Below are 8,995 nucleotides of genomic sequence, written 5' to 3' on the forward strand. Positions count from 1 at the left end.
TGGAACTGAAATGATTTTATGCGACACGGAAGAAGACAGTCAGGAGTAATAAGCAAAATAAATCGCTTAGGAAAAGGTGTTAGGGAGCTTCCTTAACCGGCATTAGAGTCATATTATGGAAGGCTAAGGACTCCCTAACATCTTTTCCTAAGCAATTTATTTTCGCATATAGCTCCATACTAATCCCTTTATGTGTTATTCTTGCCGTCTATGTTTGTGTTAAAAAGAAATATCCAACATACAAGAAAGCAGCAAAGTGTAGAATGGAAAATAAATCGCTAAGAAAAAGGTGTTAGGGATCTTCCTTACCTGACAAGAATATTATGACGTAGAGGATGGAAGTAATGCGAGTATAAGTGGCTGGGGAATGGCTGGGAGAAGGAGGGAGGTGAGAAGACAGGAAGAAATCAGTAGGATAGAAGTTGTGGAAGCAATGAAGAAAGTTAAATCGGGGAAAGCCCCAGGAATTGATGGAGTGTGTGGTGAAATGCTGAAGCATGGGGGAGAGATAGTAGTAGAATGGATGTGGAAGATGTGCAGATTGGCCTGGGAGGAAGGTAGAGTCCCGGAGGATTGGAAGTCAGGTATAATTATTCCCTTGTACAAAGGAAAAGGGGAAAAAGAAGTGTGTGGTAATCATAGGGGCATTTGTCTTCTTAGTATAATAGGAAAAGTGTATGGTAGGATACTTATTGACAGAGTTAGAGAAAGAACAGAGAAATTAGTTGGAGAAGAACAGGGAGGCTTTAGGAAGGGAAGAGGTTGTGTAGATCAGATATTCATTCTTAGAGCTTTAGTGTAAAAGTTTCTAGAGAAGGGAAAGAAGTTGTATGCGGCTTTCATGGATTTGGAGAAAGCATATGACAGGGTGGATAGACAAGGATTGTAGAAAGTGTTAAGAATATATGGAGTAGATGGGAAGTTGTTGAATGCTGTGAAGAGTATGTATGATGGTGCGAAGGCTGCAGTGCGTGTGGATGGTGAACTAAATGAATTTTTCTCTTTGAAAGTTGGTTTGAAACAGGGATGTGTCATGTGTCCATGGTTGTTCAATCCGTTCATGGATGGGGTAATAAAAGAGGTACAAGGTAGGGTAGTGGATGTTGGAGTGGCCCTGGTGAGAGAGGATAATGTTTGGAAACTCCCTGTACTGTTATTTGCAGATGATACTGTGTTGTTGAGTGAAGACGAAGGGGAGCTACAAGGCTTGGTGGATGAGTTTGAGAGAGTGTGTAAGAAACGGAATCTAAAGGTGAATGTAGGGAAGAGTAAAGTGATGGTCTTTGAGAGAGGTGAAGTCAGTGAATGTACAGCGAGGTTGGATGGTGAGGAATTGGAAAATGTGAGTACGTTTAAGTACTTGGGTAGTGTGATGATTAAGGATGGAGGTTTGGAGGGTGAAGTGCTTGAAAGGGTACAGCAAGGAAGAAAGGTTGCTGTTTCTTTGAAAGCAGTGATAAGAAACAGGGAAGTGAGCATGGAAGTGAAAAAGTTACTACATGACAGTATTGTGATACCAGCTCTAACGTATGGAAGTGAAGCTTGGACGTTGTTGGAAGGACACAAGTCAAGAGTGAGAGCAGTGGAAATGAGTTATTTAAGAGGAGCCTGTGGAGTCACATGGATAGACAGGCTGACGAATGGGGATATAAAGGAGCGTTGTGGTGTTGATGTGGATGTGATAGGAAGCGTTATGAGGAACACACTGAGGTGGTTTGGCGATGTGGAGAGGATGGAGGGTGAAAGACTGACGAAGAGAGTGTATGTGAGTGAGGTGGAGGGGGGAAGAGGGAGGGGGAGGCCGATGATGAGATGGAGGGATGGGGTGGACAGGTATATGAGAGAGGAGGGTGTGAGTTGGGATCAGGGTAGTGAAATGGCGGGGGACAGGGCGACTTCGATGCGATTTGTTTGTGGCCACCCCAAACGGGATTGAGGCGTCTGGCAATAGATAGTGTTACGGAACAGAGAAAGATAATGTACACTTTAAGTGAGAATACTAAGAGTCACTACTGTCCCGTAAAGTTCCAGGTTCAAAACAAAAGAGTTAGGTAAAATTACAAGTTAAAGTTTAATGCTCAAACTAACAACAAAACATTCAGGACTCATAAGGATAATGTAATGGCAAAAACAGGTTAAATATATGGTTAACTGCAATAGCCTCTATTAACATGAAATTAGCAAGAGTAAATTTACCTAAGTCAGCCCTGATAAAATGAAAATACACTGGGTAATGCTTAGTTAATGCAAGATAAATTATTACAGATACAAAATAATATTAAAACTGACTAACAAAATGAATCCTACATAAATTACAAAAAAACCTCACTAGGCCTACAAATCAACACCTTATGCTATACAGTACAAGGAAAAATGCAATAACAGTTATACTCAAATTACACACAGCTGCTAGATGTTTGGAGATTTCTTGAGCACTCACAATAATAATAACTGTACAGGGGAGGACAGAGATGTGAACAAAATGAGGAGCAGATCTAAGTGGCAATGATGCAGAGACTGAGCTCATTATATAGGGGCCAGGAGAGCTTGATACAACTTGTAAGAAGGACGCGCAAATGAAGCCATGGGGACAAAGAGCTGAAAATCCCACTCTGAATAACAGAGAGAACGACTTACTCTACTATAACGGTAGAAGGGGGGGACTGAGGCAGAACACGCTCGTGATCAAACATGCAGCAACTGTGCATTAAAATTACACAAAGGATGATGAAATCATAGGCTATGTAACACCTCCCCACAAAGAAAAAAGAAATTTACAAAGGAAATTTCTTATTACTCTAAAACAATCTGTATCTGGCATTACAGAACATGCAAAAGTCTTTCCTAGTGTTACAAAACATGAGATCTCCCTAGCACGTTCAGTCATAGGTACTTGCCAGTATCCCTTTAACAAATCAAACTTACTTATGTACCTAGCCTTTCCGATCTTGTCTATGCAATCTTCCACGCGAGGGAGAGGGTAAGTGTCTGTTTTGGTGATCTGATTAACACGTCTGTAGTCAATGCAAAGCCGCTGTGACCCACCTGGCTTAGGGACCAGAGTGACAGGAGAACTCCACTCGCTCTGACAGGGCTCAATCATCTTGTGGTCCAACAGGTAGCCAAGCTCCTTCTGGATGAGAGGAACTTTCACTGGGTTCACACGGTAAGGAGGCAATTTAATTGGCTTTGCGTCTCCAACATCGACATCATGCATCAACACAGTGGTTCTTCCTGGAGTGGCACGGAACACTTGCGGGTACTCCTGCAGTAATGCCGAAAACTCCTTCCTTTCCTTGGGAGGTAGATGAGAAAGTTTAGTCTGGAGATCATTCATGATATCAGGATTCTTCCCCAAACTATCACTCAGGCTCATACTGCATGGGAGAGCTTCACTTGCAGACTCTGGTGGAACAGCTACAGTGCAGACTGGATTATTTTCGTCCCGCCTGTGATATAACTTTAGCATGTTGATGTGACATAGTTGCTTGCTCTTTCTACGATCTGGTGTGGCGATGACATAGTTGACATCACTGAGTTTCTTCTCCACGAAATAAGGGTCACTAAACTTGGCTTGAAGAGGTTGCCCATGCACTGGTAGCAGAATCAAAACCTGATCTCCTGGCTGAAAGTGGCATAACCTGGACTTCTTATCATACCAAGTCTTCATCTTCTCCTGAGCAGCTCCTAAATTCTCTTGTGCCAGTTGTAAAGCAGTGGACAGCTGTTCTTTGAACTTCATCACATACTCCAGCAGGCTGACGTCATCTTCCTCCGACAGCCAGCATTCCTTGAGTAACTTAAGGGGTCCTCTTACTTCATGGCCAAACAGTAGTTCAAAAGGTGAGAAGCCCAGTGATTCATTTGGAGATTCTCTTGCAGCAAACACAACGAATGGAAGACCTTTATCCCAGTCTTTCTGATGTTCCAAACAGTATTTCTTGAGCATCGATTTGAGTGTTTGATGATATCTCTCCAACGCTCCTTGGGTCTGGGGATGGTAAGCTGAAGACGTGATCTGGGTGATGCCCAACTCTTTCAGAGACTGCTTGAAAACGTTTGACATGAAATTACTTCCCCGGTCTGACTGTACCTCCTTGGGCAGACCAAACTTTGTGAAGAACCCTAGCATTTCCTTAACCACGTTCTTTGCTGAGATATTTCTAAGTGGAATGGCTTCAGGATAACGAGTAGCCATATCAATCAGGGTCAACACATAAGAAAATCCTGAAGAAGTCTTAGGAAGAGGGCCCACAATATCCACCAACACACGGGTGAAAGGCGCCTCAAAAGGAGGAATGGGAACTAGAGGTGCAACCTTTTCGGTCTGATTACACTTCCCCACAACTTGACAGGTGTGACAAGACTTACAATACCAGGAAACATCCCTGAAGATACCTGGCCAGTAGAAGTGTTTCAAAATGCGTGCCACAGTCTTCCTCACTCCAAGGTGTCCTGCCAAACCGGAATCATGAACCACTCTAATGATATCCTGCCTACAAACACGAGGGATGACAACTTGATGTACAACCTCCCATTCACAGTCGGCTGATGCTGTTGGGGGTCTCCACTTCCTCATAAGTACTCCTGACTTTACATAATAACAAGTAGAAGCACCGGCTGACTCTTCTTCACTGTAAGCAGAGTTAGCTAGACCTTTCAACTCAGGGTCAGCAACCTGCAACTCAACCAACTCTTGACGAGACAAATTATCAACACTACGGGGTGCTGCGTCATCTGGTGAGTGGTCCAAATTAGCAAGAAAAGTGTCAGCTAGGATAACATCATCATCATCATTATCCTCTAAATCACCAGTAACTTTAGACTTAGCCCTAGTGACAGCACATGCAGGGAACACATCAGGGACATCACAATCCTGGGTCGCAGTCACTGGCTCACTAGACAACTGAGGAGCTGGACACACTTGACTTCCACCAATATCATTTCCAAGTAAGAAAGTTACACCTGTCATTGGGAGTGTCTCAACCAACCCAACCATAACGGAACCATTAACAAAACCAGACTCTAAATTCACTCTGCACAGAGGGACAGAGAAGTAATTATTCCCTACACCTTGTAAGATTACAGTTTCATCAGAGGAATTAACATTAGAGCCTAGAACACTGGTCAGCATAAGGGATTGGCAAGCACCTGTATCACGATATATTTTAACTGACTTCCTGTCATTACTGTCCAGAGGACTGACAAAACCATCAGACAGGAAATTAGCACATGAACTCTTGAGAGTGTCACCCACGTTACTGCTCAAAAGAGGAGCTCCATCATGAGAATTTAAGTTACCCCTCAAAGCAGGTTCAGTTAACTCAGTTAAAGAATTCTGGGAACTCTCAAGAGTGGACACTAGACCAATTGACTGAATATTTAAAGACTCCTTTTTGTTCACATCATGCTGTCTCCTGAAACATTTCTCCGTAGTATAACCAAGCTTACTACAATAAGTACATTTACTTTTCTGAAATCTAGAGGTGAAGCTGGTATTTACTTCCTGAGAAACATCATCTTTATTCTCTTTCCTGTTACCTGTACTCTGAGTAGAGGCAACGTACTTACTCTCAGCTTTCCCTTTTTCTCTAGAATATCTCTTGTGAGTGAGAACATACTCATCAGCTAAAACTGCAGCATCAGACAAATTATCTATCCTTTTCTCATCAAGATATAGGCTTACATCTTTATAAATACACCTTTTGAAGTCCTCCAGCAAAATCATCTGCTTAACTTTGTCAAAATCAGAATCCACATTCTTAGAATTTAACCACTGCTCTAACAGATCTTCTTTGATTTTTGCATGCTCAACATGGGATTGCTTATCTTGCTTGTAAGTTGTCCTAAATTTTACTCTATAGGCTTCAGGAACAAGCTCATAGGCCTTAAGAATCAAGCTCTTAACTACATCATAATTATCAGATTGATCCTGAGGCAAAGATGCATAAGTTACTTGAGCTTTACCGGTGAGAACAGTTTGAAGGAGTACTGGCCAATACTCCTTGGGCCAATTAAAACCTGTAGCTACCCTCTCAAACAACTGAAAATACTTGGTTAAATCAGATTCATTAAAAGGAGGGACAAGTTTAACATTTTTAGCCACATCAAAATCATCAGAGCTAGATGATCCAGTTCCACCTTGTTTCATGCGATACTCATGGTCTGCCTGAATCCTAGCAATTTCAACTTGTGCCTCAGCCTCCTTAGAACGTGCTTGAAATTCAGCCTCCTTAACACGAGACTCCGCCTCCTTAGCCTTAGCCTCCTGCAGGGCTAGCTGTAACTTAGCTAATTCAATCTGCGTTTGCTCATTTGGAGGAGTTACATTAAACAAGCTTTCATTAATCATGTCAACAATTTGATCTTTAGAATGATGAGAGCGAACAGCAATTCCCAATTGTTGAGCAACAAGCTTAAGTTCATTCTTTGTTCTGTTTTCTACATCACACACTGTTTGCACATTTGACAAAAATCTTTGGCTTCATCAAGTGTAGTAATAGTAGACATAATTAATAAGTAACAGTCACAAAATATCAAGCAATATCCTTATGATAATATCCTGAATATCCTGATATGAGGTGGCCAAATTTATGTTACGGAACAGAGAAAGATAATGTACACTTTAAGTGAGAATACTAAGAGTCACTACTGTCCCGTAAAGTTCCAGGTTCAAAACAAAAGAGTTAGGTAAAATTACAAGTTAAAGTTTAATGCTCAAACTAACAACAAAACATTCAGGACTCATAAGGATAATGTAATGGCAAAAACAGGTTAAATATGTGTTTAACTGCAATAGCCTCTATTAACATGAAATTAGCAAGAGTAAATTTACCTAAGTCAGCCCTGATAAAATGAAAATACACTGGGTAATGCTTAGTTAATGCAAGATAAATTATTACAGATACAAAATAATATTAAAACTGACTAACAAAATGAATCCTACATAAATTACAAAAAAACCTCACTAGGCCTACAAATCAACACCTTATGCTATACAGTACAAGGAAAAATGCAATAACAGTTATACTCAAATTACACACAGCTGCTAGATGTTTGGAGATTTCTTGAGCACTCACAATAATAATAACTGTACAGGGGAGGACAGAGATGTGAACAAAATGAGGAGCAGATCTAAGTGGCAATGATGTAGAGACTGAGCTCATTATATAGGGGCCAGGAGAGCTTGATACAACTTGTAAGAAGGACGCGCAAATGAAGCCATGGGGACAAAGAGCTGAAAATCCCACTCTGAATAACAGAGAGAACGACTTACTCTACTATAACGGTAGAAGGGGGGGACTGAGGCAGAACACGCTCGTGATCAAACATGCAGCAACTGTGCGTTAAAATTACACAAAGGATGATGAAATCATAGGCTATGTAACAATAGATAGATGGATAGTGATAGAAGTATGTATGTGTTCTTACCTAATTGTTCTTACCTAATTGTATCTTTACAGGAATGAGTCAAGCTCGTACTGTCCCGTGTCTTAAACCATATTTATCGTACATATCCTTAAATTTGTGAATTGTTTTGGCACACGCTATTTCATTCGTTAGTGCATTCCATTGATCAATTGCTCTGTTTGGGAAACTGAATTTCCTTACGTCTTTATCACCTCTCTTCTTATACCGTTTTTTGCAGTGTCCTCATGCTGATGCTTCCCCATATGATAAGTAATCATTTATGTCTATTTTCTCCTTCCCTGATATGCATTTATATAGCATTATCATGTCACCTCTTTTCCTTCTTTCCTGTAGTGTTGGTAGATTCAGTTTATTTAGTCTTTCTTCGTAGCTTAGATCCCTTAAGCTTTGTATCCATCTTGTTGCGGCCCTTTGAACTTTTTCAATCTTGTCTATGTGTTTTTTGAGATGAGGACTCCAGACTACTGATGCATACTCCAGGGTTGGTCTGATGAATGATGTTATTATCCTTCTTAGCATGTCTTCATTTATGTATGTGAATGCTATTCTCATATTTGCAAGCAGTGTATACATGTTCCGTACCTTCTCGCTGATGTGGTCAGCCGGAGATAGTCTGTTATTGATATTCACACCTTGGTCCTTCTCTCTTTCTGATGTGTGTAGGGTTTTATTTCTTAATGTATAATCTCAATCAGGTCTTTTTCCACTTTTACCAAACTTGATTACATGACACTTGTCCACATTGAATTTCATTTGCCATGTATTACTCCATTCATGAAATTTATTTAATTCTTCTTGTAGTTCTTTACAAGAGTCTGTGTTAGTAATTCTCCTTTGTATTTTTGCATCATCTGCAAACATATTTAGATAGCTTTCATTTCCAGTGTTACTGTTTATATCATTTATATACACTAAAAACATGATTGGTGCCAGCACTGAACCCTGTGGTACTCCACTAGTCACTTCTTTCTATGATGAGTAGTTTCCCCTTAGTACTGTTCTCATTTCTCTTTTTATGAGAAAATCTTGCATCCAACAAAACAGTTTGCCTCGAATTCCTCCTTGATGGTACCGTTTCCATAAAAGTCTTTGGTGTGGTACTGTGTCAAAAGCTTTCTTGAAATCTAAATAGATACTGTCCACCCATCCTTCTCTTTCCTGTATTGTTTCTGTTACTCTGTCATAGTAGCTCAACAGATTAGTAACACATGATTTTCCTTTTCTGAAACCAAACTGTCTTTCCGTTGTCATGCTGTGTTCTTTTAGATGATTTACTCAAGCTTTTCTTATAAGCTTTTCTAATACCTTGCTTACAACACTGGTCGGTAGTTGAGTGGATTTTGTCTATTCCCTTTCTTGAATAAGGGAACAATATTTGCTTTCTTCCAAATATCAGGTAGTTTACCTTGACTCAAGGATTTCTTGAAAATTAAAAATAATGGTTTACTTAACTCCTTTGCACATTCTCGTAGTACCCAACATGAAATTTCATCACGACCACTTGCTTTTCCTCTGTCTAATTTACTTAACTCCTCCTGTATTACTTTTTCTGATATTTGTATAT

This window comes from Coenobita brevimanus, chromosome 73 (genome assembly GCF_032717465.1).
Source record: "Coenobita brevimanus isolate Jiangsu-jjx chromosome 73, ASM3271746v2, whole genome shotgun sequence".
Lineage (NCBI taxonomy): Eukaryota > Metazoa > Arthropoda > Malacostraca > Decapoda > Coenobitidae > Coenobita > Coenobita brevimanus.